Raw genomic sequence first — 26,923 nt, 5'->3', positions numbered from 1 at the left:
GTTGATTCAGGGTGTGTATGCTGATACGTAAGGCCAATGAGCTTTGGTGATGGGTGCAAGGATTTTTGCATGGTGTATTCGCCAAGGTGGAGATTGTTGTGATTGACTCATAGTTTGAGTTGGCAACAATTTTGATAGTTTAGCTTTATGTGCTACAGGGAAATGGCTGTAGCAAAGTGTTGTCTTTGTGTTTGTTTGCACGTAAATATGTATGCTTTCTATGCATGAAAAAAGGTCTACTTTATGTTTTCCATTTGCATTCTTCACGTGAAGGTGGCGTGTGGAATGATAAAGTAAAAAGCAATGAAGGTGACGTGTGGAATGATAAAGGAAAAGCAAGGTTTGCTTTTTACTTTATCATTCCACACGCCACCTTCACATGAAGAATGCAAATGGAAAACATAAAGTAGACCTTTTTTCATGCATAGAAAGCATACATATTTACGTGCAAACAAACACAAAGACAACACTTTGCTACAGCCATTTCCCTGTAGCACATAAAGCTAAACTATCAAAATTGTTGCCAACTCAAACTATGAGCCAATCACAACAGCATTAAGAGCCATTTCCAGGGTTAATTTATGTACTCTCCTCTATAAAAGCTCCAAGGGTTTCAATGAAGCAATCAAAGAAATAGAATTGCAATTACTGTAACGTTTAGTGTGTGTGTGTGTGTGTGTCTCTAAGAGAGAAGAGAAAGAGGGAAGGAGGGAGATGGAAAAGGAAACACAGAGTAACAGGTTGGTCTTATTCCCATGTCCATTACAAGGTCACATAAGTCCAATGCTTCAGCTGGGTTCCTTCCTTCACTCAAGGGGCTTTTCCATCACTTTTATTCACACCCAATTCAACTCCCCTAACCCTTCAAACCACCCGGATTTTACCTTCTTTCCAATACAAGATGGCTTGACTGCTAAAGAGATCTCATCTGGGAATTTAGTAGCCATTCTGCTGGCTATAAATGCCAACTGCAAAGCGAGTTTCCGACAACGCTTGACTCAAGTTATGGAACAGGAACCCGAGAACAAAATCACCTGCGTTATCTATGATGACTTTATGTACTTCACCGAAGCTGTGGCTAAGGATCTAAACATCCCAAATATCATGTTACGAACTACCAGCGTTACAAATTTTCTAGCTCGTACTGCTGTCCTACAACTTCGTTCAAAAGGTCACATCCCATTCCCAGGTATATATGTGCCATATATTTACTAATCAGAATACAGTTACTATGTCTATCATTCTGCAAAAGCTATTCTATCCCAGATATTCGTTTTTCTTACTTATAACTAAGAACACAACACCATTGGCTTTGCAGTCTCTCAGTCATTGAGTCCGGTGCCCGGGTTTCATCCCCTCAGGTTGAAAGATCTACCCACCTCCAACTTTGACACATTCGAAAAGTACTCAGAACTAGTCGTTAATGTATGCGATGTTAGGACTGCATCAGCAATCGTTTGGAACACCACTGATTGTCTTGAACAATCATCACTAGCACAGATCCAGCAACAATGCCCAGTTCCAAAGTTTTCCATAGGTCCTTTACACAAGATTGAAGCAGCAGCTTCTAGTAGCTTACTAGAAGTGGACACCAGCTGCATTGCGTGGCTCGACAAGCAATCTAACAACTCGGTTATCTAGGTAAGCTTGGGAAGTGTAGCATCCATCAGTGAGAAAGAGCTCACAGAAATGGCTTGGGGATTGGCTAACAGCAAGCAGCCTTTCTTATGGGTGATAAGACCTGGCTCAGTAAGTGGTTCAGATGGGATTGAGCTATTGCCTCAAGGTTTCGTAGAAGCGATTGGAGAACGCGGTTACATTGTAAAATGGGCACCCCAGAGGGAAGTTTTGTCCCATCTTGCAGTAGGAGGGTTTTGGAGCCACTGCGGTTGGAACTCAACGCTAGAGAGTTTGTCAGAAGGGATTCCAATGATATGCCTGCCGTCTTTTGGCGATCAGAAGGTGCATTCAAGGTATGTTAGCCAAGTATGGAAAGTAGGGCTACATTTAGACAATGAGTTAGAGAGAGGAGAGATTGAGAGAGCTGTCAGGAAACTGATGGTAGATGCTGATGGGGAGGTGATGAGGGTTAGGGCCAAGGATTTGAAGGAGAAAATAGAAGTTTCTTTAAGGAATGGTGGTTCTTCCTACAAATTCTTGAATAAGCTTGTAGAACTTATCATGTCACTTTAAATATATGTATTTTACCACAACCTTAAAAAAAGTTTCCTGCAGATGGATGCAAGAAAGAATTTCTTTGTAGTCCACCTCAAATTTGAATAAAGTGTCCTATTGTTATGCATTAGTTGGTAACACAAATCCAGAACTTAAGGAATGGAGCATGTTGATATGATTCCAAATCCAAACCAACTTTTGTTTGTCGCCAGATGTATACACCATTGTGTCTGTATATATTCCTCGTCACTTTATTATATAGAGTCATTGACACAATTGTATACATCCAGTGACGAGCAGAACATCTCCCCACCAAATCATAGATAAAAAATGTTGCTCTTCTCTGCTCTTGTTTCATTGATTCATTCCACCAAATTAATAGGCGTGGTTGATTCAGTTAGAGACAGGGTACTAAAAGGCTCCAACTAGATTTTGGCTTTAATTTAGTTAGGTTTGCTGTATGCACAACTTGGGAGCAGCCTCTCCATAAATGGGGGTAAGGCTAGCCGACATTCACCTTTCCCAGATCCTGCGTAAAGCGGGAGCCTTGTGCACTGGGTACGACCTTTTGCTGTATGCACAACCCAAACAATTTGTACCCAAACATCACATATGGCTGTGAGGAGGACAACAATGTGAGTTGCCTTAGTTCAGTAACCCAACAACAGAAGGTATTGTGTAACCGAATATACAAAACAATAGACAATTATCCATCCATCTTTTGGAGAAAAATTTCATTGCGAGCATCCCTACCACATGACCATCTTCCAGCACACATAATTGTGCTCTCCGCATTGATCTTACGTACCCACCAACCATAGCATGGCAGCTCTACCATCTGCCCGCACACACAACACACTCTTTTCCCATTTGGCCTCACCCACCAATCGTAATGTGGCTACTCTACGGAAGGTTTTTTTATTTTTTTAATTTTTTTTTTAAAAGGGAATCAAAGATTGCCCTAACATTATTTTCTCTCGCATTGAACTGGCTATACTTTTATCTATGTTTGTTTATTTACATTGAGTGCTACTAAGTCCACCCCAATGTCTGATCTCTCCATCCACTTAAAATAATAATTTTATTGATAATTTTATCCTTGTATAAAATGACTTTCAAAGATCTAAAGACCAACAAATCATATATTGCCACATAATAATAGTTATACTGAGGAGGGCTGCTGGGTGATGTGACACGCCCCGACCCTGATATTCCCCGAATACCAGGACCGACACGTGCTGGCCGACACCCGGGGGTGACGAAAGCCATTAATTGATACAAAAGCTAAGAATAAGAAATAAATACAGGTTATGAATTTAAAAACAATGAATTAACAATTTGGGAACGTGTTCAGAGCATATAACTAAACCTAGTCACTAACAAGAACTAAGATAAGATTGAATGAACAAATGAGTGGGTCCTACCCCGAGAGGACTCGAAGATGCCGCTGCGGAAGTACCTTGATGCCGGGGTTATGTGCCTTCATCCTAAGTCCTGAATGGGGGCGCAAAACAAGGGTGAGTGGACCAAGTTTATATACATACATAGTACGAAAACAGTTATGAACATACTAACCCCCACAATTTAATAATGAAAACTACTAGAATAATAAGTGATAAGCTTTTCAGAAAACTGTAGCATGCCATAAAAATAATTTCATATATCTCTCTGCAACTCAATCTCATTCTGCAAATCAATCTCAGAAATCGTATCATAAATCATATAAGAAATCATGTCAGGAAGCATAACACAAGTTGTGCTGCTAGTGAGTGCACTGAATAATAATACTCCCGGCCCAATGCCTGCACCTCAGTCTCTGTGCCCGTAGCCAGAGATATCTCCCTCCCGGCCCAATGCCTGTCTCCGTGTCCCTCAGCCTTTCGCTAGGGATTATTTCTCCTGGCCTCAATGCCAACACCAGATCCTCGCCCCAGGCGGCATAGTGTTCACTAGGTACGCACAAAACATAATTCATCTCTAAAATACAACTTCGTAGCATAATTTCATCGATCCTCAAATCAAATAATTCTGTAAGGCATGCTATTAAATTATGCAATTCTATCAATAAAACATGCAATTTTCGAAGGTGGTCCACTCACAAATACTCCGTCAAAAGCTGCGCCACTAGCGAAGACAGAAACGTTGCGATGATTGCCCCTAAGTACAAGAACGTACAGTTAATCAAACTACCCAACAATATAATTCTAGGAAATGGAAATGGGCCTTGGATTTGGATAGGTTAGGATCAAGAGGTGGTTTGGGTTGGAGCCCAACCCATACTCACCCACACACACACACATGCAAAGCATGCACTGCACGCACACACACACAGAGCATGCATAAGCATGCGCTGCACACACACACTTGCATATATATATATATATATATAATCACACACACGCACAGCATCATGCATATATATATATATATATAATCACACACACGCACAGCATCATGCATATATATATATAATCACACACACGCACAACATCATGCATACTTACACACACACACACACACGGTTCACGCACATACACACTTGCACATACACATACATACACGCACAGTATACACGGCATGCACAGCATGCTCACACACACCCACAGTTCGCATACACACACACGGACACACACATACACTTGTACACACACACACCTACGAACTCGCCGGAGTTCGTCGTCGGAACCGGGTTTTTGGCATAGAGAAAAGGTAAGGTCAAAACCCTCGATTTTGACCTTAAAACCAACACAAATAACATGATTAATCCCAGAAATTTGAAGAAGGAACACAATCTTTACCTGGGTTGGAGTTTTAGAGCTTTGAAGCTCTCGGCTTCAATGACAGAAAAACCCACGGTGCTCAGATGGCGCATGCAAGGGTACCATTGAGTTCGTTAGGTCTCAAGGATTCCAAATATATGGTTTTTGGGGTTTGATTTGTGAAGGAAGTGAGGTGAAAGTTAGAGAGAAGCTCTCGGAGCTTAGAGAGTGTGAGAGTTTTTGAGAGTTAGAGAGAGAGAGAAGAAACAGAAAAAGAGAGAGGTTCTGAGATGTGTTTCGGGAAGAGAGGGAAGAAGGGAGAGATCTGAGAGCTGCCACATGGCAGTCTAAGAGAGACAACATTTCTAGATCAAAGGTTAGGATTAAAAGAGAATAAGGGACTAAATTGATAGATAACAAATATGTTCTAGGGGAAAAAATAGAAATAAGATGAAAAATGGGGGTGGGGTTTAACATGATGGGCACTGGAGCGGTTTTCGGAACGTGGTAGTGCTGTGATGGTTGGCGACCGAGGAGGGCAGCTGGGTGTTGGGGGTGGTGAAATTTGGAGTTGTTTGGTTATTTGTTTAAGGATAATTATTTTTTAAATTATAACTATGTTTTACAGAAAGAGTTATTTAGGAAATAATGGTGAGTGGGAATAAGAGCATTTTTTTTCTTCATTTTTTATGGTGGGTGTAAATATAAGGTGAGTGGGGAGATAAGACATAGGAGTGGATATAACACCACTCCTTACATTTTACGATTACTTCATAAAGCCAATTGTCTACCAACGAATTTCCTTCCCAATATGTTTTTCCCAAATCATACCCCTAAGGTGTTCTATATTATTTTAATATAAGGACACTTCTTCAACGTAAGACGGTTGTCCAATTTCTAGGAAATTTAGTTGATATCCTTAATTTCCAACTTAATTAGCATCCTAATCATCCATACAAAGGACTGAGAACTGACTTTTCTATGCAACCTACTTTATAAGCTACAAGGAATGAGGATCCAACTTAGTTGAAGTATTCCCTTATAGCTACACAAATCTTAAGAGCAATGGAAAAACAACGTATGAGCCAGAGATTGGTACTGGTTCCATGTACGTTTCAAGGGCACATAACTCCAATGCTTCAACTGGTCTCCAAGGCTTCGACATCAGTCTCTCTTACCGTGTTCAACTTTCTCAACCCATCGGACTACCCTGATTTCGACTTCTTCAGGATGTCCGATGGTTTATGTGAGCAAAATGCCTCGTCCTACAACTTTGTAGCTGCGATATCAGGCTTTAACGCCACTACAAAGCCCCACTGCAGGAGTCATTGGCTCGGATTCAGAAGAGTTGGCTAATCATATAGGGTTGCCTAGCATCATATTGATTACTAGCAGTGCCGCAAACACGCTGACTTACCAAGCAATTCCTAGGCTCCTAAAACATGGTTACATTCCAATTCAAGGTAACAATCAGACATCTCAACTTTTCGACTTCTGTCTTGACATAAACTATGAGATGTAAATACATAATATCGATCAACTAACTGATTACCATTTTAACCCTTTTACGGGAAATGGATGACTCTGGTTTTCGTAATTTTTGCCAATGTCTAAACTAACCTTAAGATCTCCGATGCTTGACCTATCGGAGTACAGATTCTACGATGCTTACCAGGACTTCAACCCCTCAGATTTAAAGATCTACCCATTAGCAACTTCAAATGTTTGGACGACTTGCTGCAACTAGTAGCGAAAGCCCACGATTCAAGGTCATCTTCAGGCTTCAGCTATCATTTGGAACAGCATGGACTGCCTCTAACAATCATCACTGGCAAGGCTCCAGCAAGAGTATCAAATTCCATTGTTTCCTATCGGTCCTCTGCACGAAACTGTTCCATCCCTGTCTATAAGCTTGTTGAAAGATGGCCAGAGCTGTATGTCATGGTTCGATAAACAAGCACAAAACTCTCTGTTAGCTATGTAAGCCTAGGAAGCATAGCTTTCATGGACAGTCAAGACTTATATAATGGCATGGGGTCTGGCCAACAGTGAAATGGGCACCCTGAAATCAAGTCCCGGCACACAAGGAAGTTGGACGGTTTTAGAGCCATTGCGGTTGGATTTCAACCGTTGAGAGTATCTCTGAAGCAGTCCCAATGATATGCCAACCATATGTAAGGATCAACATATTTTGTTTTGACACAAAGAGATATTACACTAGTCATATTTACGAGGATGAGAATTTGAACTTGGCTGCAAAGGAACAAACACACTAGTATAATCAACTAGTCTTACCTACATTTGTAAATTTCATCGTTCATACTATAAACAGAGTAACATCCAATTCCATACTAAATCAGCAAAATCAGTTATAGCTTCATCATTCATGATATTTTGTATGATACAAAGTAGATGAACACAATCCCGGACACATCGGGATTTGAAAATAAGGTGGGCTTGATCTAAAGTTAAGAACATATTGTAATCATACAAAAGAACTAAATTTACAAGATTCTGAACAAACTCGATAGTACAAGTGAATTTTATTAAGAAACAAAAAGTAGAAAACACAGAACACGCACCTATGTCATAAATTTAATCACCCAAAGACACAAACTTTTCACACTCCGACACAAAACGAGGTTACCCCGGAAGTGGAATTCCGATAGAATAAAGTCCAACCTCCTCCTTCGGAAAGGTATCGAAGCAATTGGACTAGTACTTAAGGGAAACCAGAAGAGTCCTATAACCAAAACATTTCTAATTGATTCTTGAACAATGGCGTCGCTTGTCTAACGAAGGTACCCCCTTACATTTGAAACTATACAAGTTTGAATTCCAGGAATTGAAGAAATGCCAAAAGTAGTAACTTGGCATGGCCATTCATGGTGGAACAATAGACAGAGAAGCAGAGACCAGATGAAACAGCACATTCTATTATTCAACAAAACAAAGTGCGCTTCAACCACAACAACAACAACAACAACAACAACAAAGCCTTTTCCCACTAAGTGGGGTCGGCTATATGAATCCTAGAACGCCATTGCGCTCGGTTTTGTGTCATGTCCTCCGTTAGATCCAAGTACTCTAAGTCTTTTCTTAGAGTCTCTTCCAAAGTTTTCCTAGGTCTTCCTCTACCCCTTCGGCCCTGAACCTCTGTCCCGTAGTCACATCTTCGAACCGGAGCGTCAGTCGGCCTTCTTTGCACATGTTCAAAATCACCGGAGCCGATTTTCTCTCATATTTCCTACAATTTCGGCTACTCCTACTTTACCTCGGATATCCTCATTCCCAATCTTATCCTTTCTCGTGTGCCCACACATCCCACGAAGCATCATCATCTCCGCTACACCCATTTTGTGTACGTGTTGATGCTTCACCACCCAACATTCTGTGCCATACAACATCGCTAGCCTTATTGCCGTCCTATAAATTTTCCCTTGAGCTTCAGTGGCCTACGACGGTCACACAACACGCCGGATGCACTCTTTCCATCCAGCTCGTATTCTATGGTTGAGATCTCCATCTAATTCTCCGTTCTCTTGCAAGATAGATCCTAGGTAGCGAAAACGATCGCTTTTTGTGATCTTCGCTAGATTGCTCCGGTCATTAGTGTGGATAAGTATATAAATGGATAGAGATAGGAAAGCAAACACAAGATGTACGTGGTTCACCCAGATTGGCTACGTCCACGGAATAGAAGAGTTCTCATTAATTGTGAAGGGTTTACACAAGTACATAGGTTCAAGCTCTCATTTAGTGAGTACAAGTGAATGATTTAGTACAAATGACATTAGGAAATATTGTGGGAGAATGATCTCGTAATCACGAAACTTCTAAGTATCGGAGTGTGGTGTCGTCTTGACTTGCCTTATCTGTCTCATAGGTAGATGTGGCATCTTCTCTGGAAGTACTCTTCCTCCATCCAGGGGTGGTATCTTTAACTGGTGGAGATGCACAAGGTAATGTATCAATTTCACTTGAAGCTTACTTGTAGTTTCAGGCTTGGTCAAGCGCGATACAAACCATGTAGTAGGAGTCCCCCAAGTCGCCGAGCTAGGGGGTCTGCTGAAAGAGGTGACAGACAAGGTAAGCAATCAGAGCTCCGACTGATTGTTCACCTTCTCCCCATCTTGCAGCAGCATGAAGGATAAAGAGAAGAAAAATGAGAAGAGATGATATGAGATACTTTTGCTTTTGAAGAAGTAACTTTCCACAGGCTTATTCTTGAACTGAGCTGGAGGGTTTTCTGGTTTCCTCCAGAGTATAAGGCCGACTGAAGAATTTGAGGGTCAAAACAAGTCCACCAAATCTAGAGTACGTTCCACCCTGCTGATATGGGATACTTTTGCTTTTGACAGAGTAATGAATGTATCGGCACGTGTGCTGTTACGCTTGTCTCCACATGCTTCCTTGTATCCTTCGCACTTGCCCTATCTGTTCCTCAAGCAGATGCAGAATCTTCCCTGGAAACATAAGATGTTGAAGATGAGTACTCGAGAGCAATGCCAGGTAAGTAATCAGGTAAGGGGTTCCAGGCAGTCAGTTCCTGGCTGGAAGCTTGATTCCAAGTGCTGACTGATTGCTCTCTTTCTCCTTGTCTTGCAGGTAAAAACAAGGCCAAAAGAAAAGATAGGGAAAAAGCATGATATGGGATACTCTTGCTTTTAACCCTAATGATATGAGATATTCTTGCTCTAGTATAGCTTGTTTGCAGAGGTATTATCGGGGGGAAAGAAAGCTGAATATTTCGAAAGGCTTCGTTGGGAGTGCCCTATCAGATATGATGAAGGGTTGAGCATTTTTGCAGGTCTGCCTGTCCGTTGGGGATGGAGGTCGACATATATAGGAGTCTCCCTAACAACAAGTAGTAATGCTATTCCTTTACCCTGCTTGGTCATAGCATGGTAGTGGGAGCTGCCAATTTCACATGTTTTAACTCTGTCAGAGCACTTTGAAAAAGTGGTTTGTGGTATTTGGCTCTCGAGATTCGAAGAACGATGCCTCTTCGATTTTTGAGAAAGCAATCATGCTGGGGGTATGACTCTCGAGATTCGGAGAGCAGTGTCTCTTTGATTTTTGAGGAAGTAATCATGTTGGGAGTCTGGCTCTCGAGATTCGGAGGGCGGTGCCTCTTCGATTTTGGAGCAAGCAATCTTGTTGGGAGTGTTGTCTCGAATGTGAGTAAAGGTTGGGCATGTTTGCTAGTCTACCTTGCCACGAAGCACAAAGGTTGACACACAGGGACTTTCCAATTATCCAGCAATGGTACTGTTCCTTTACCCTCTCTTCGATTTTGAGAAAGTAGTCATGTTGGGAGTCTGGCTCTCGAGATTCGGAGGACGGTGCCTCTTCGATTTTGGAGCAAGCAATCTTATTGGGAGTGTTTTCTCGAATGTGAGTAAAGGTTGGGCATGTTTGCTAGTCTACCTTGCCACGAAGCACAGAGGTTGACACACAGGGACTTTCCAATTATCCAGCAGTGGTACTGTTCCTTTACAGTTGTGGGTAATAATATGGTAGCTAGACCTTCAAAATTTATGTGTCTAAACTTTTGTTAGTGCTGTTTCTTTGCTATTCTTTTACCTTTCTTGGTCAGAGCGATGTAGTGGGAGCTGCAAGCTTCACGTGCTCAACTTTGGCAGAGAACTTTGGCAAAGTTATTTGTGGTACCCATGAGCTATTGTTGCGTGTGGGAAGTGGGTGATTGAACAGTAAGATTCATGTGCTTTCTACTTCACCAGAAGTCTTCGACAGAATGCCCATAATTTCTGCAAAGCTGAGTGTGCGTGTGACAGGTGCTGACAAGGCTAGAAAAGTAGGTGCCTCTTCGATTTCTGAGATCAGCCCTCGTGGTCTCTGAGCAGCCCAGCTTTTGAGAAAGCGAGCGCCTCTTCGATTGATTCGGAGAACGATGCCTCATCGATTTTTGAGAAAGCAATCATGCTGGGGGTCTGGCTCTCGAGATTCGGGGAGCAGTGTCTCTTCGATTTTTGAGAAAGTAATCATGTTGGAAGTCTGGCTCTCGAGATTTGGAGGCCGGTGCCTCTTCGATTTTGGAGCAAGCAATCTTGTTGGGAGTGTTTTCTCGAATGTGAGTAAAGGTTGGGCATGTTTGCTAGTCTACCTTGCCACGAAGCACAAAGGTTGACACACAGGGACTTTCCAATTATCCAGCAATGGTACTGTTCCTTTACCCTCTCTTCGATTTTTAAGAAAGTAGTCATGTTGGGAGTCTAGCTCTCGAGATTCGGAGGACGGTGCCTCTTCGATTTTGGAGCAAGCAATCTTATTGGGAGTGTTTTCTCGAATGTGAGTAAAGGTTGGGCATGTTTGCTAGTCTACCTTGCCACGAAGCACAGAGGTTGACACACAGGGACTTTCCAATTATCCAGCAGTGGTACTGTTCCTTTACCCTTGTGGGTAATAATATGGTAGCTAGACCTTCAAAATTTATGGGTCTAAACTTTGTTAGTGCTGTTTCTTTGCTATTCTTTTACCCTTCTTGGTCAGAGCGATGTAGTGGGAGCTGCAAGCTTCACGTGCTCAACTTTGGCAGAGAACTTTGGCAAAGTTATCTGTGGTACCCATGAGCTATTGTTGCGTGTGGGAAGTGGGTGATTGAACAGTAAGATTCATGTGTTTTCTACTTCCCCAGAAGTCTTTGACAGAATGCCTATAATTTCCGCAAAACTGAGTGTGCGTGTTACAGGTGCTGACAAGGCTGGAAAAGGCTGGAAAAGTAGGTGCCTCTTCGATTTCTGAGATCGGCCCTCGTGGTCTCTGGGGAGCCCAGCTTTTGAGAAAGCGAGCGCATCTTCGATTTTTGAGATCGGCCTTCGTGGTCTTTGAGCAGCCCAACTTTTGAGAAAGCAAACGCCTCTTCGATTTCTGAGATCAACCCTCGTGATCTCTAAGCAGCCCAGCTTTTGAGAAAGCAAACGCCTCTTCGATTTCTGAAGCTTCGTCGAGTGCAGATTTTTATAGGGGCTGGCATTAAGTTCCAAAGCACACTTGAATCTCCACCAGTAGAAGCTTCATTCTTGCACTTCTAAGATCTTGATTTGTCCGACCTCTTCTCTCTTCAACACCTTTGAAAATGTCTGGCCCCTTCGACCGTCGTTTTGACTTGAACCTTGTTGAAGAGGCAGCCCCGCCTTCTCCAGACAACATATGGCGCCCATCCTTCGTCTCCCCTACTGGTCCTCTTACCGTTGGGGATTCCGTGATGAAGAATGATATGACCGCTACGGTGGTGGCCAGGAACCTTCTCACTCCCAAAGATAACAGACTACTTTCCAAACGGTCTGATGAGTTAGCTGTTAAGGATTCGCTGGCTCTCAGTGTTCAGTGTGCAGGTTCTGTGTCTAATATGGCCCAACGCCTATTTGCTCGAACCCGCCAAGTTGAATCATTGGCGGCTGAAGTGATGAGTCTCAAACAGGAGATTAGAGGGCTCAAGCATGAGAATAAACAGTTGCACCGGCTCGCACATGACTATGCTACAAACATGAAGAGGAAGCTTGACCAGATGAAGGAAACTGATGGTCAGGTTTTACTTGATCATCAGAGATTTGTGGGTTTGTTCCAAAGGCATTTATTGCCTTCGTCTTCTGGGGCTGTACCGCGTAATGAAGCTCCAAATGATCAACCTCTGATGCCTCCTCCTTCTAGGGTTCTGTCCAGTACTGAGGCTCCAAATGATCCCCCTCCGGTGCCTTCTCTTTCTGGGGCTCTACCGACTGCTGAGACTTCTCCTAAGCAACCTTTATGAAGGCTCCCTCTTGTGTGCTTATTTTGACTCATGTATATGTACATATTTGTAGCTTATCGGGGATATCAATAAATAAGCTTTCCTTCATTTCAACGTATTGTGTTAAATACACCAAAGCCTTCTTCGCTAAGTTCTTTGAATTTTCTTTTGTTAAAGCTTGTATGTTGAAGCTTTCTTCCCCCTCTCTATCCCACACACATTGGGTGATTACCTTCTCTTTGAAAATGGCTTGTTTTTCTTCTTTTAGATTCCACCATCTAGTCCTTGGGCACTTCCAAGTCTTGTTCTTTTGTCTTACTCTTTTGATATGTACATCCATCACCAACAAGCGATGTTGATTAGCCACGCTCTCTCCTGGTATAACTTTGCAATCCTTACAAGTTATACGATCCCCTTTCCTTATTAGAAGAAAATCTATTTGTGTTTTTGACGACCCACTCTTGTAGGTGATCACATGTTCTTCTCTCTTCTTAAAGAAGGTGTTGGCTAAGAAGAGATCATATGACAAGACCTTGGTACAAGATGTTGTAGATGTCAAGAGGGTAGGAGATAGAATCATGGCAATCAAGATTGTAATAGGACAAGAACTTATCAATGTGATTAGTGCGTACGCACCTCAAGTAGGGTTGGATACGAGTTCGAAGGAGAAATTTTGGGAAGATCTTGGAGACTTGGTGCAAGAAGTAAATTGAGCTGGGTCGCCTATTTTCGTGTCAGTAGAGAATTGACAGTAAAGAGAAGTTACAAGTCGAAAAAGGATCTAATTCAGTTCTACTGCAACACCCTATAGTTATCTAATACAAAACGATATATCATGCAAAATATACTAACTGAATAATGCAGCCTAAGGCCATCCACTAGCTAGATTCGAGAAAGTGGCCAGCCATTCAAGTACATTGCTTCTCGACACTAACCTGTAATTCCAATGTTCTTATTATATATAATTGAAAAACCTTCATGAATAACCCCTTTGGAGTTGGGTGGCTGGTACTGCAGCACTTGAAAGCTGCCACCCCAACCATTCCCTTTCCGTACAGTTATGGTGGAGACGTTAAATATGGTCCCCCTCTGATTGTGATGAGCAGTGGATAAACGACAGAAAGAACCCTATCTTTCAGTGATGCCCAACATGCAATTTCTTCAGCTCAAAATGATTTTTCACGAATTCCATTTGACCGAGATGATTGACCATTTGGTGCATGAAATGTTCTTACAGTCCTACTTTCCCAGAGTCTTTATTTTGTGGACCGTGATGACTGAATACATAATTGTCATAAGATTGTATTAGTTTAGAACCATAAATTTAAAATATTTGACAGTTTAATAATTCAAAACGAACTTAAAATTCATGAACCATTAGAAAAATAATTTACATTATGTTTGGATGAAGAAATTTAAGATTACTAAGGAATTTTAAAATGACGGTAATTGAAATGACGAGATTTTATTTTCTAGAATTTGTGAATTTTCTTGTTTGATTAACCTAAAAGAATATGGAATTGAATATGTAATTTATTATTTTTAAACTTTCAATCATAGAAATTGGGAAATGACACCTATTTACATGGAATTTAAACTTGGGAATTGGAGGTCCCAAATTCCAAGTTTTTTTCCACGCGGAAATTCTAAATTTCTATGTTTATGAATCCAAACAAAGGAATTGGTGCATGTCAATTTATAAATTCTGACTTTTATACAAATTCTAAGTTTATTTTCCTCATCCAAACATAGTGTAACTTTTTACTTTATTAATTAAGTTGTCAAAAATTTTAAACTTTTGGATCTAAACGAATACAATCTTGTGGCTTAATGCATTTGGTCCTCACAAGTCCTTAAAACCAAACCTTAGGAGAGCATGACTCTAGTCCTTACATTAAAATTATTCACAATTTTATTACGTTTGATTATGATTTGTGCAACATCCAAATTTTTTAGATCAATTTTGCCAATTCACAATGAAAGTGAAAAATGAAAATAATCACTTGTCAATTTTTTGTTTTGCTTTATTAAGTTGTCAAAAGTTTTTATGTCTTTGAATCTAAACTAATACAATCTTGTGGCTAATATGCATCTAGTCTTTATTCACAAGAGTCATGCTCTTCTAAGGTTTTGATTTTGAGGACCCATGAGAACCAAATGCATACTAGCCATAAGATTGTATTAGTTTTGATCCTAAGGCTTAAAATTTTTGACAACTTAATTGACACGCCCCGATCCCGATATTCTCAAATACCAGGATAGACACGTGTTGGCTGACACCCGAGGGTGATGAAACCACTTTTACATGCGTGCAAATTAAAGTATGTGATTAAAAAGAAATATACTAATGCAGAACTGTATTTAGAGCATACAACTAATCAAGAATAATGCAAAAGAATCATTATGAAATAAATGGGATTACCAAGAAAGTGGGTTCTACACCTAAAGGGCTCGAAGATACCTATGCGGAAATGGTTTGACGTTGGGATCGAATGCCTCAATTCTAACTCCTGAGAGGGCACAAAACAGAAATGTGAGTGGACCAAAGTTTATAATAATACTAATAATAAGAAACCATTTTCTTTATGAACATACTAACCTCCTGTTTTGAAAACATACATAAATAATACTACATAGTAGTTTTTTGAAAACTCTACAAGCCATGAAAACATTCGTAAAACATGTACGTGTAAAACAATGCTCAATAATGCTGCTATCGCCGCCCGAAGGCAAATCCATAAATCTCATCAATACTGTACTCTTTAGGGATATCATAGTCGCCCGAAGGTAATATTTGTCTAGCACCTGAAGGTGAAACTAAACGACATTGGGTTACATTAGTGAAGAAACATGGTAGGCCCCATCACCTGAAGGTGAAACTGTACGACTCTGGGTTACGCCAGAGAAGAAACATATAACATCACACACCGACACTAGCCGTGGCTAGTGAAGCTGTCTGACACTGGTTTTGCCAGTGAAGTTGGGGGTATGGCATAAATATCTCACTCTTCATTCGCCCGAAGGCAGTACCTGTCCATCACCCGAAGATGAAGTTGTACGACAATGAGTTTTGCTAGTGAAGAAACATGGTAGGTACCATCACCGGAAGGTGAAGCTGTATGACTCTGGGTTACGCCAGAGAAGAAATATATACATAGATATCCTCAACTATGTCCTATGGCCATAGACGTCTACATTGTAATGACCCGTCCCAGAATTTAAGGAACGAAAGGGCAATGTTGTAATTTCATTTTGGTTGTGGGATATTTGTTTGAAATATTATTTTATGGCCTTAGTTGGTGTGCCCAAGAGGGCCCACCCTTTGATTTTGTCCCTCGACCTAATCATTTTTCTTTCCTCTCCTTTCTTTTTTCTTTCCCCGTGTACACACTCTTGGACCCCTTTCTCATCTCCCCCTTTCACAAGTCTCTCTCTTCATTCACCTCTTTTTTTTAGCCACAGACACCCCAGAAAGACCACAACGACGGCGACACCACAAACCACTACCACCCTAGGATCCTCCTAGGCAAGACCTCGAACCCAGGACAGGTCTGTAGTGCACCACAATGGCGGAGACCACTGTTTATTCCCTTTCTCGTTGAACTCCGGTGAGTTTCTTTCATCCTCGATGTAGATAATCCCTTGAAACCTTTTGGATAGTATTTATATGTGAGTTTGGGACGTTTTTGAGTTGTTTTGGTGGCCATTGGACGCAGAAAACTACTTGGGGAGACTTTCCCAGATTCCGACAAATACCCGTGGCTTCCAGGCCACTTTCCAGCCAACACCGGCCACCACAAGTCTTGAAATAGGTACAATTGTCTTCCTTGTTCCTTGGGCTTCAATTTGGTATGTTGCATGATAGGTGTTAGTCACATGTTGGGGTTGAGCAAACTCCGGCTTTCTCCCTCATTAAAACTGGCCGACTCGGCTTGGAAATGGGCTAGGCCCGACTCGGAAACACTAACCTGGCCTAATTGTTGGGTCAAGCTACCCGAGCCAATCTTGAGTCCAGCCCACTAGGCCAAGCCTAAAACCCAAGTTAAGTCTTAGGCCCAAACCCAGAACAAACCCATTGAACCCAGGCCAACCTTGCGGTCCAAAACCCTCGGCCCAAACCTAATTGGAACTGACCCAAACCCAGAAACCCAAGTCCTTTGGTCTAATCCATTGGGCTGGGTTATAAGCTTAAAACAGCTAAGCCCAGCCCATTCCCTAAGCTCAAAAACCCAAAAAGAACCAGGCATTTGGGCCATGCAAGCTTGGGCCTTCAGCCTAAGGAACCCAAGCCCAAAAGCCCTTTAAGCCCAAAACCCACTGAACCCAGCCCAGTAAACAAGCCCAACCTAGGACCTGGATCCGGCTTAAACCTGGTTGAATCCCAGACTCCAGGCCGCACATGGGTCTGCGCGTAGGCGCACTTAAGGGTAGGCCTATGCCGGCGTGTGGAGCACATGTGCCTCAGCCAAAGACACTGTGCTCCGCTGTCCAGGGCGGCGGCAGCGGCTGTGACAACGACTTTTCCAGTGACCCATCTAGGCAGTGCGTGAGGGCACATGCGCAGTAGTGTGGAGGTACCCAAGGTCCCTCTTTATGTTTTTCGACGTCCTAAATCCGTTTATGACGTCTGTTTCCCGAAATTCAATTGTTATGATAGAGATGTATTAATTGGTACCTTTATGTACTTAGGTGCAATTGTTTATGGCATTTTCGTCCTCTCTTGTTTTCTTCGCCAACGGTGTAAGGTGAGTGGACCTCTTCTAAAATGCATATTTTTTTTATTAGAAATGCATACATGAAAAACATGATTTAATGGCTAGATTTTATGAAATGTTATTGAGTAAACTAGAAATACAATTTATGAGATATCATGCTTTACTGAAAATACTTTGGAATACCATACCTTATCGATTTTTACATTCTTTGTAGTATATATGATGGATGACTATATACTATTAAGATGTTTTGAGATATGATGTTTGAGCTACTGAGCTCCGTTGAGATATATGTACTTATGTTTAGAAATATTATGTTCAATGATTTTTGTGCTTATCTAGTGATCACTCTTCTGCCTATGAGCGATGTTATTTATATATTGGCTTCGACCGGGCGTGTGTTGGGCCTACAGGCGAATGATATTTATATTGGCTTTGGACAGGCGTGTGTAGGTCCTACAGGCGAAAGATATTTATATGGTTTCTGTCGGAAGAGTTCTATATACCTTCGAGTGAATGAAGTGTTCCGGATGAAGTGTTCTAAATGAAGTGTTCTGAAGGAAGTGTTCTAAATGATGTCACACCCCGATTCCAACGTTCATCAAAGATCGACATGTAACGTCTCCAAATACCCGTATCTTTAACTTACCCTGCCTCCGGGGTATGGCAAAGCATAACTCGAGAATCAAATCACATAGTAATTTTTTTGTATACTTTATGGCTGCATCTAACCTCGTTAGATTGCCTACGTACCCTAAACAATGATCAAGTCATTCTTAGTTCGTCATTCGCTACAACTCGACATATATCACAGTCCGTTCAAGCCGAAAGGCATAGCATTCCTCAATCAAACATTTAGACTTGACAAACATGAATTATTTGATTCAAGCTACATAACAAACCCATATGACAATCAAGGTTTCTATTTCATCCATCATATAAATCATTATGTTTCAACATAAAATCGCAATTCATAGCATGTAATATATCAAAGAATTAACAAAACATAGTAGAGTCCTCTAGTCATATTGATCACTGATCTAATCGTATTAATAATAATCATATTCAACATCTTCCACAATCACCTCAAGTAACCCATTCCATGAATCAAGGAGACACGATATTAACATTTAATTACGTTAATTAATCAAATAGATCACATAACCGTGCATAAAATTTAATAAAGGAATTCTACATAATTCCCTACCTGGATTCCAAGTAATAACCTGATAATTCTAATTTATATTCACAAGGTCTGTTGTGGGTAATTCACATTCACTCAAATCCAGGGTTCTAGTCTAACTTATGGAAATGAGCAAGAGTAGAGATTTCGGACCACTCAACAAAATCCAACCAAAATAGGATCACCTATCGAAATGTACCAAGTACAACTAATCATCATCACACCTAGTATGCATATGGCCCCCCACCATAAGCATAATCTAAACGTGCTGGCAGTGATCACCCATCGCTGATATACCAAGCATGATCACTCCTAACAATCCCCTATCGCGGATATACAAAGCATGATTGTACCCTATATCTCTAGGTAGTGATCACCTATCGGATATACCAAGCATGATCATTCCTATAATGCGTATGGTCCTTTATTACGGATAAACCAAGCAGAACCATAGGCATAGTCTAACGTGTGGTCCCCTATCGTGGATATACCAAGCAGGACCACGTCCTAACTCTAGGTAGTGATCACCTATCATGGGTAAACCAAGCATGATCACCTCTAGAATGTGTATGGTCCCCTATTACGGATAAACCAAGCAGGACCATAAGCATAGTCTAACCATGCAGGCGGTGATCACCCATCGCGGATATACTAAGCATGATCACCCCTAGAATGCGTATGGTCCCCCATTGTAGATAAACCAAGCAGGACCATAAGCATAGTCTAACCGTGCAGGCGGTGATCACCCATCACGGATATACCAAGTATGATCACCCCTAGAATACGTATGGTCCCCTATCGCGGATATACCAAGCAGGACCATCCAAGTACCACTGCTACCTGGTGTAATCAATTCAACTCACAATCTACCCCTACCTCAATCCCTATGATTTACAACGTAGGAACCTGAACTATCAACTTCTCATGACCACTAACTACTATGTCACTTAAGCCTATATGTTCTACATAACACTTCTAATAGGATTTTAGGCTCACAATGTCATAACAGTTAACATACATATCTTTCGTATTGTCAAGAAGATAAATAAGGGTAAATTACAGTTTACCACCTCATGTTTGAGGTCTATTACAACCTCATACAATATCTTCAAAAAATTTCACCTTCATACCTTATCTACTATTTTATTTCAATATAATACATCCGTTACATTTTCCATCAATTAGTCAGTTAAGAGCTAATGTGGCAGTAGTAGACCCCATTACATGTCAGCCCACTCCCTCCAAAACTTGCACACGTGGATATCCATCTGCCACGTCATGCCAACTCAGCAAAAAAAAAAATTGAAAAAATGATCTGGGCAATCACTCTCTTCCTTCTCTCCTTCTACCTTACCTCCTGCCACCACTCCTTGGCCTAGAAGGCCCAGCCCAAACCTGCCGCCGCAGTCCAGTTGGTTCCCCGAGGTCTGATTTCTCCCCGAGTTCTCCGAACCACATCCACCACTTTGACGATTTTCGAGTAGAGCGGGTCGCCATGGAAGTTCAATTGAAACCCAGCTCTCTGTCGCTGCTGGTGAGCACAAGGCCGAATCAGGGCGGTCAAGGCTCGTTTCACCCACTCGCCTTCGACTCCACTGATTTGAACCAATGATTTCATCATAGTGAATTAGTGAATTTACGCATATTCAACTTGTTCGATGGGAAAAATCCGATGTTTTAACTCTCTCCCTGGTTTTTATGGAGGCTGCAGCGAAACGATCCCAGATGCGATGTCGGCGAGCACATACAGGTCTTTTTCAGCATCAAAATTGGTCGTGTTATCTTTAAAATGAAGATGGATCAGTTCGAATGATGGTTGGGAGAGATCGAGTGATGGTCGATGGAGAACCGGACAGACTGAGATGGAGAGGAGAAGGCCGGACAGACGCTGATTAGTGGTGGTGGTGGTGGTTGTGGATCTGCTGATTATAGTAGTGGTGGTCCTGATGGTATTGGAAGAAGGCGGAGGCTGAAGACGAAAAGCTGGAGATTGTCGAAGAGAGAGGTGGGGGGTTGCGGGGAAGGGGAAGGGGAAGGGATGAGGTTCTGGGCATTTTTTTTAATTAATTGTTTTTAAATGCATAAAAATTTAATTTTTAGCCATGTGGCACAAATGATGTAGCCACATGGCATAAATGTGGCAGTCACGTCAGCTCTTAATGGAACAATGGATGGAAAATGTAACGGATGTATTATATTGAAATAAAATAGTACTTGAGGTATGAAAGTGAAATATTTTGAAGATGTTGTATGAGGTTGAAATAGATCTCAAACCTAAGGTGGTAAAATGTAATTTACCCGATAAATAAACACATATATAACACAATATGACATCCCATGCAAGTAAACCGATGTATATACTATATGGAATAACTCACTCGCCAATATAGGCCCACTAAGCCATACATAGCCTCTAGTAATACTAATTTTAATATTTAAGATCAATTCGTAACATATAGTCAAGTCTCTGTCAACGGTGGAATCCACAACCCTATACAAGTCAATCTGAAACATTCGCCCATGGATGTCAAATCTGTAACTTCCTAAGGGTCTCATTTATCTTCTAGAACAATATTCTAAAATTTCGGAACGATCCAATGGTTGGATCTCCGCTCATCGCAAATTCAAGTGGCGGTCAACGTTTGATTTTTACAAACGTACGAATCCAATTCAGGAAGATCCATACATTGGATTCCCAATCCATAAGTTCATATTGTCCTTAAATATTACGTACTATTATGTATTAAAGTTTGGTGACAATCCAACGGTCGGATCGTCGATTCATAGAATGACCAAGTGGCGATCTCTATCAAAATTATAGTCATATGACGAAATTTCGTCAATCAGAAATCACATATGGAATCAAGGTATCCAAATTAGTCTAGAAAGGGTAGGTGGGGTCTCGGCCCATGCGCCGCCACATGCGGCGGCTGACCACCTCAACTCGTCGGAAAAATCAACTATTTCCAAAAATACCAAATTTTACAGCCAAGTAGAACTCAATGAGGGGAACAAATTTCATACCTGGGCCAAAGTCCAATTCGTCTGGGAAACAACTGAAATCGCCCACGAACCGCCGGAACCCTAGAATTGGGTATGCTTCGATTCGATCTCCATACTCGCTCCGACGCCTCCACCACTGCTTGGGCTTTGTTCCTAAGGTTGAGGGGAGCCTATTGGTGGTGGTAATTGATGGAGTTGGCTTCGGGAATGGCAAATCACCGCCATGCACCTCAAGAACCCGTCGGGGAGTTCATCACGAATTAAGGCCCAATTAACTAGGATTTTTGATGAAATTGGAGGGGTAAAGGATGCTAGGGTAATTCTAGGTGATGTGTGGCTTCAATTTGTTGGAGAAAATGTCGTAAAAGGCATCGGCAAACATCATTCTCACCGATCAGGCTACGGGTCATGGTGGCCCGATTTTGCTGGGTTTTTAGTTGGATCCCCTCTATTTCCTCCCCTCTCCTTTCTCTCATTCATTCCTCTCTTGATTGATCCATCCCTTTTTCTCTGATTGGATAGCCAATGCCCTCCCTCTTCCCTCTGCACCTCCCTTTTCTTTTTCTTTCTCCCCACTGCCATTAGGCAGCTTTTTTTTTTCTTTTTTTTTTCTTCCCAGCCACTCACATGGCTTCCTTGCCCTTAGTCTAATTAGTCATCCCTCCCACAAGGTTAGAATTCACTTAAAATAAAACACGAATCTGAACACCCATAACTCTTCCGTTATAATCTCGATTCGCAAACGGCTTTCACCTATGCGTTCATGGTTTTGAAATCTATTCGAAAACATTAATTGTGCTCGAAAGGTCAACAAATTTTAAAGATTAATTACAAAAATTCAAACCCGATAACTATTCGATTTAATTCCCAAACTTTACGGAATTAAAATTAACTAATAAAGATAAAGTAAACGTGAAATACGAATTTAAATTACGAGATACGTAATGAATAGTGAAATTCTGGGGACGGGATATCACAAATTAAGTGTTCTAAATGAAGTGTTCTAAATGATGTGTTCTATATACCTTAGGGCGAATGAAGAGTTCTATATTCAGGTGATACTGATACCACTACTTAGCACACTATGATATTTGTTTTACGAAGGTTTTATGGGTCGAAAAACCTATTACATATTATACTATTGAGTCTTCATAAACTTTGGGGGTTAGTACGTTAATGAATAACTGTTTTAGTATTATCTATAACAACTTGGTCCACTCATGTTTTGTTTTAAGCCTCCTCAGGACTTAGAATTGAGGCGTACAATCCCGACATCAAGGCACTCCCGCATCGGCATCTTCGAGTCCTCTCGGTATAGGACCCATCCTTTTGTTCATTCAATTTTATATTATTCATTTTTAGTGTCTCGGATTAGTTGTATGCTCTGAACACATTCCATAAATGCATATTCATTATAATTAAATTTGCAAGTTTTAGTTATGTCGGTTAATTGTTTCTAGTTCTCATGCATCATAATATGGCTTCGCCACCTTCAGGTGTCTTCTAGCACTTGCCTACCCTGATGTTTGGAGAATATCAGGGTTAGGCGTGTCAATTTGGTATCAGAGCGTGGTTTGTTCAGAGCATACTTAAGATCTTCTTTTACGGTAGTAGTGTGTTGATCATGACATCATTTGGATTTCATAACTTCCGGATTTGTTGTCATTTAGCATGGCTGTGCAACCTTCATTCTAAGTGAATAGTCACATCCTATTGGAGAATAAGAAATTTCGTGTCGGGATTGTGCCTCATCGATGACATGTCAAATTGTTGGATGACTTTCGACATCGGACCGATACTCTGCAACATGCATTCCTTAGGAATTGCGGGCAGAGTCGGTTTTTACATTGAAGTGACGTGAATTAGAAATCTCAGTTGAAGATCAGAGATCGCAATGCCACTCTGCAATATGCGTTCCTTAGGAATGGCGGGCAGAGTCGTATCTACACAAGAGTGTAGTGAAACGGAAAAATCTAAGTGGTTTGAAATTGGGAAGATCTGAATCAGTGATGTCACTCTGCGACATGCGTTCCCTAAGAGTGGCAGGTGGAATCATATTTATATGGAAATTGTTCGAGACATTCGAAGTGCGTGTTGGAGTTTGGCGAGTAAGCTTTAGACGTTGCAAAGTCTAGTAAGTGTTAGTTAGTGGGATTGAATCAATGTCCTCTGACTTGTTCCCACTAAGGAAATTCATGTGGATCTTTAGAACAATTCTCAGCGACTACTATATCGATAACCTTCTTGCTTACTCCAACCATGAGGTCAAGTTCATTAAACATCGATAGTCAGCTGTACGTCAAATTCTTCAAGCGTTGTTTGTATTTTAGTGTAGATACTTTTCTTGGGAGATTCTTTGGTCGTAGACGTTATTCTTATCAATTTCTGAAAAGGGGTTACGACCGTTGGAAATTAAAAATCCTCACATGGTGTTGAGAAATACGAAATGTCTTTGGCCATGTCAAATCCTATTAGCAGTTTTTAACTATTCTTTGAGCTTTTTAAGCTAAGCAACCAGTCAATCTTGTTGCAATGCTGACGATGAACGAATTTTTTGACAACTAAGTATCGAGTCACGCGTGTTGACGATTGGAACTGCATGATGTGAACCATTTTATCCTTGACCTAGAACTGATAATGACCTTCCTTGCTATAAAATCTGGTGATGTTTTCTCTACAACGAGAAATGGTACATCCTTTTTTACCAAAGAAGTTGTAGTGTGTTTGTACACAGAAATAGTTGAGTCAGAGACAAATGAAGTGGATGGAACTCATCGATGAGTTGATTGCAACTTTGAGTACCATCATGGTCAGGCAACTGCCGTAAATGATGCTCTTAATCAGAAATTCCCAAGATTGTCCTTCTTGGGTTGTTGGGGACCCATTAAGGATGCGAATGGGAATAGATGAATGTCACCATAGATTTTCGGTACAAACCATCTTGTACACGTGGAGACTATGATGATGTTTTGGATTTGTTGATCAACTCACTCGTCGTACTACCTACCAGTTTGCGAGAACTATACTTCAATCGTTTGGAAAAATTCTTCACTCTAGATTTCTTTATACTGACGTCTCAATTTACATCGGTTGCAATCGTAATCCCAGATTCACCTCCAAATCCTAGAAAGCATTGTAGTTAACTTTGAGTTCGTGTTTACCCTATAACACTTCATATCATTTCACTTCGTATCTTTTCTATAGTAGAGAGACTATTCAGGAGAACCATTTAGATTCGAAAGTTTTATCCGAAACCACCAGTCATTCAATCACCCATTAATATCTTATCGAGTGAATCATTACCACTGGTGTGTGAATATCCTTGAGTTATCGTTGTAACAAGTAGTTGTGAAATTTTGGAATAGGGAAAAAAAATTTGAGTTCCCGTCAATCAGATTACTTTAGACTACCACCGAGTCGAGTCCATACTCAACCATCTCGACTTACCACCACATAATCGAGTTAGGTACTTACACGTATCCTTCCATCAAAGCTACGCATTCACTCTAATTATCTTCTTTCCTAGCTTTGTTGGACTTGTTTTGACTCTTAAATTTGTGGGTGTTCACTTAGCGTTCTCGGCATAGCTATTCACTAAATCCAAGAGAAATTTCTCAATGAATCAACTTGCTTAGACGTTGTGAATTACATTGTTCTGGATCTCGGTGTATCGTCACTTTTGTACCTCATCGTGATTCTCGTTCCACTTATGAGTTTTGTGAAGTTTGCGTAAAGACCTTGAGTACTAAATTATTATCCTATATCACATTTTTATTTGCAGACTGTTGGACAATCTTGAACGAAATATCTAGATCTTGAAAGACATGTTGCGTTCATTTGGTTTATGGTTTCGGAATGATTAGATTTTTTACCGATCTCTTGGAGTAGTTGCGACAATAGTTTTATTTTTAGTTTGTGGATGGTACTATTTGATACTTGGTATGTTAGATTCTATTAGCAGCACTGGTTAGACAATAGAGTTTTGCGAATTGGTTTCAGATGTTTGATTTTATGATTTGAGAAACTATGTGTTTGTGTTGTTGTTGACTTGGGATTGGACAAATTGGTATGTTTACACCCTTAGGAAATTACTACTTGCTTATCGACACTACAAAGTGTTATCGATATCTCGGGCAGTCGACTGTAATATCAATGACATATTCGTTGGGTTCGTTAAGCAAGTCAACAAGTAGACCAGACTACGATAGTTGTTACTGTTTAGTAATTGTTGAGGCTTGATCCAAAGACACATCTGTTCTTGGAGTACGTGACGTTACGAATGCTTGGGTAAGACCCACTTCCATTTTCGGTTTTGATTCCAGTACGAGTTTTCAACCACTATGTTAATACATATATATATTTTGACGTTATCGTATTATACGTACATGTTTTTTGTAATATTCCACATCGCCCAGGGGAGTGGATCTTGTAAGCCTTATATGTATATTCTCATCTCTACCTAACACGAGGCCTTTTGGGAGCTCACTGGCTTTGGAGTTCATCGGAACTCCAAAGTTAAGCGAGTAGCGCACGAGAGCAATCCCATTATGGGTGATCCATTGGGAAGTTCTCGTGTGAGTTCCCAGAAACAAAATCGTGAGGGCGTGGTCAGGGCCCAAAGCAGACAATATCGTGCTACGGTGGTGGAACGGGCTCGAGATGTGGTGGACCCCGGGTCGAGATATGACAATTTGGTATCAGAGCCAATCCCTGGCCGAAAGTGTACTGATGAGGACGTCAGACCCCTAAGGGGGGTGGATTGTAAGATCCCACATCGCCTAGGGGAGTGATCCTTATATGTATATTCTCATCCCTACCTAGCATGAGGCATTTTGGGAGCTCACTGGCTTCGGGTGCCATCGGAACTCCGAAGTTAAGCAAGTTCGGGCGAAAGCATTCCCAAGATGGGTGACCCACTCGGAAGTTTTCGTGTGAGTTTCCAGAAACAAAACCGTAAGGGCGTAGTCAAGGCCCAAAGCGGACAATATCATGCTACAGTGGAGTCGAGCCCGGGATATGGTGATGACCCAGGCTGGGATGTGACAATTTGGTATGAGAGCCAATCCCTGGCTGGAAGTGTGCCGATGAGGATGTCGAGCCCCTAAGGGGAGTGGATTGTAACATCCCACATCGCCCAAGGGAGTGGATCCTGTAAGCCTTATATGTATATTCTCATCTCTACCTAGCACGAGGCTTTTTAGGAGCACACTGGCTTTGGAGTTAATCGGAACTCCAAAGTTAAGCGAGTAGTGCGCGAGAGCAATCCCATGATGGGTGACCCATTAGGAAGTTCTCGTGTGAGTTCCCAAAAAAAAAACCATGAGGGTGTAGTCGG

The 26,923-nt window shown here is 41.3% G+C and overlaps 1 long non-coding RNA gene and 1 pseudogene across 2 annotated transcripts; one reads left to right on the top strand and one right to left on the bottom strand.

The window, feature by feature from the left end:
- Window positions 1-600: 600 nt before the first annotated feature.
- Window positions 601-2,302, top strand: LOC103419907 (UDP-glycosyltransferase 76E2-like; annotated as a pseudogene).
- A 1,164-nt stretch (window positions 2,303-3,466) lies between these two features.
- LOC108170535 (uncharacterized) lies at window positions 3,467-22,064 on the bottom strand. 2 transcript variants are annotated; one of them, XR_011579206.1, is made up of 3 exons: window positions 21,610-22,064; window positions 15,149-15,197; window positions 3,467-4,332 (listed from the first exon to the last, which is right to left on the bottom strand). It is a non-coding gene; the product is annotated as an uncharacterized lncRNA (long non-coding RNA). The 2 variants fall into 2 exon arrangements; XR_011579205.1 differs by lacking the exons at window positions 15,149-15,197; window positions 21,610-22,064 and adding an exon at window positions 4,974-5,484 and having other exon boundaries at window positions 3,467-3,669; window positions 4,275-4,332.
- Window positions 22,065-26,923: the final 4,859 nt, after the last annotated feature.

Source organism: Malus domestica, chromosome 03 (genome assembly GCF_042453785.1).
Source record: "Malus domestica chromosome 03, GDT2T_hap1".
NCBI lineage: Eukaryota > Viridiplantae > Streptophyta > Magnoliopsida > Rosales > Rosaceae > Malus > Malus domestica.
The sequence above is the reverse complement of the archived record's forward strand: the minus strand, read 5'-3'. Positions and strand labels throughout refer to the sequence as shown.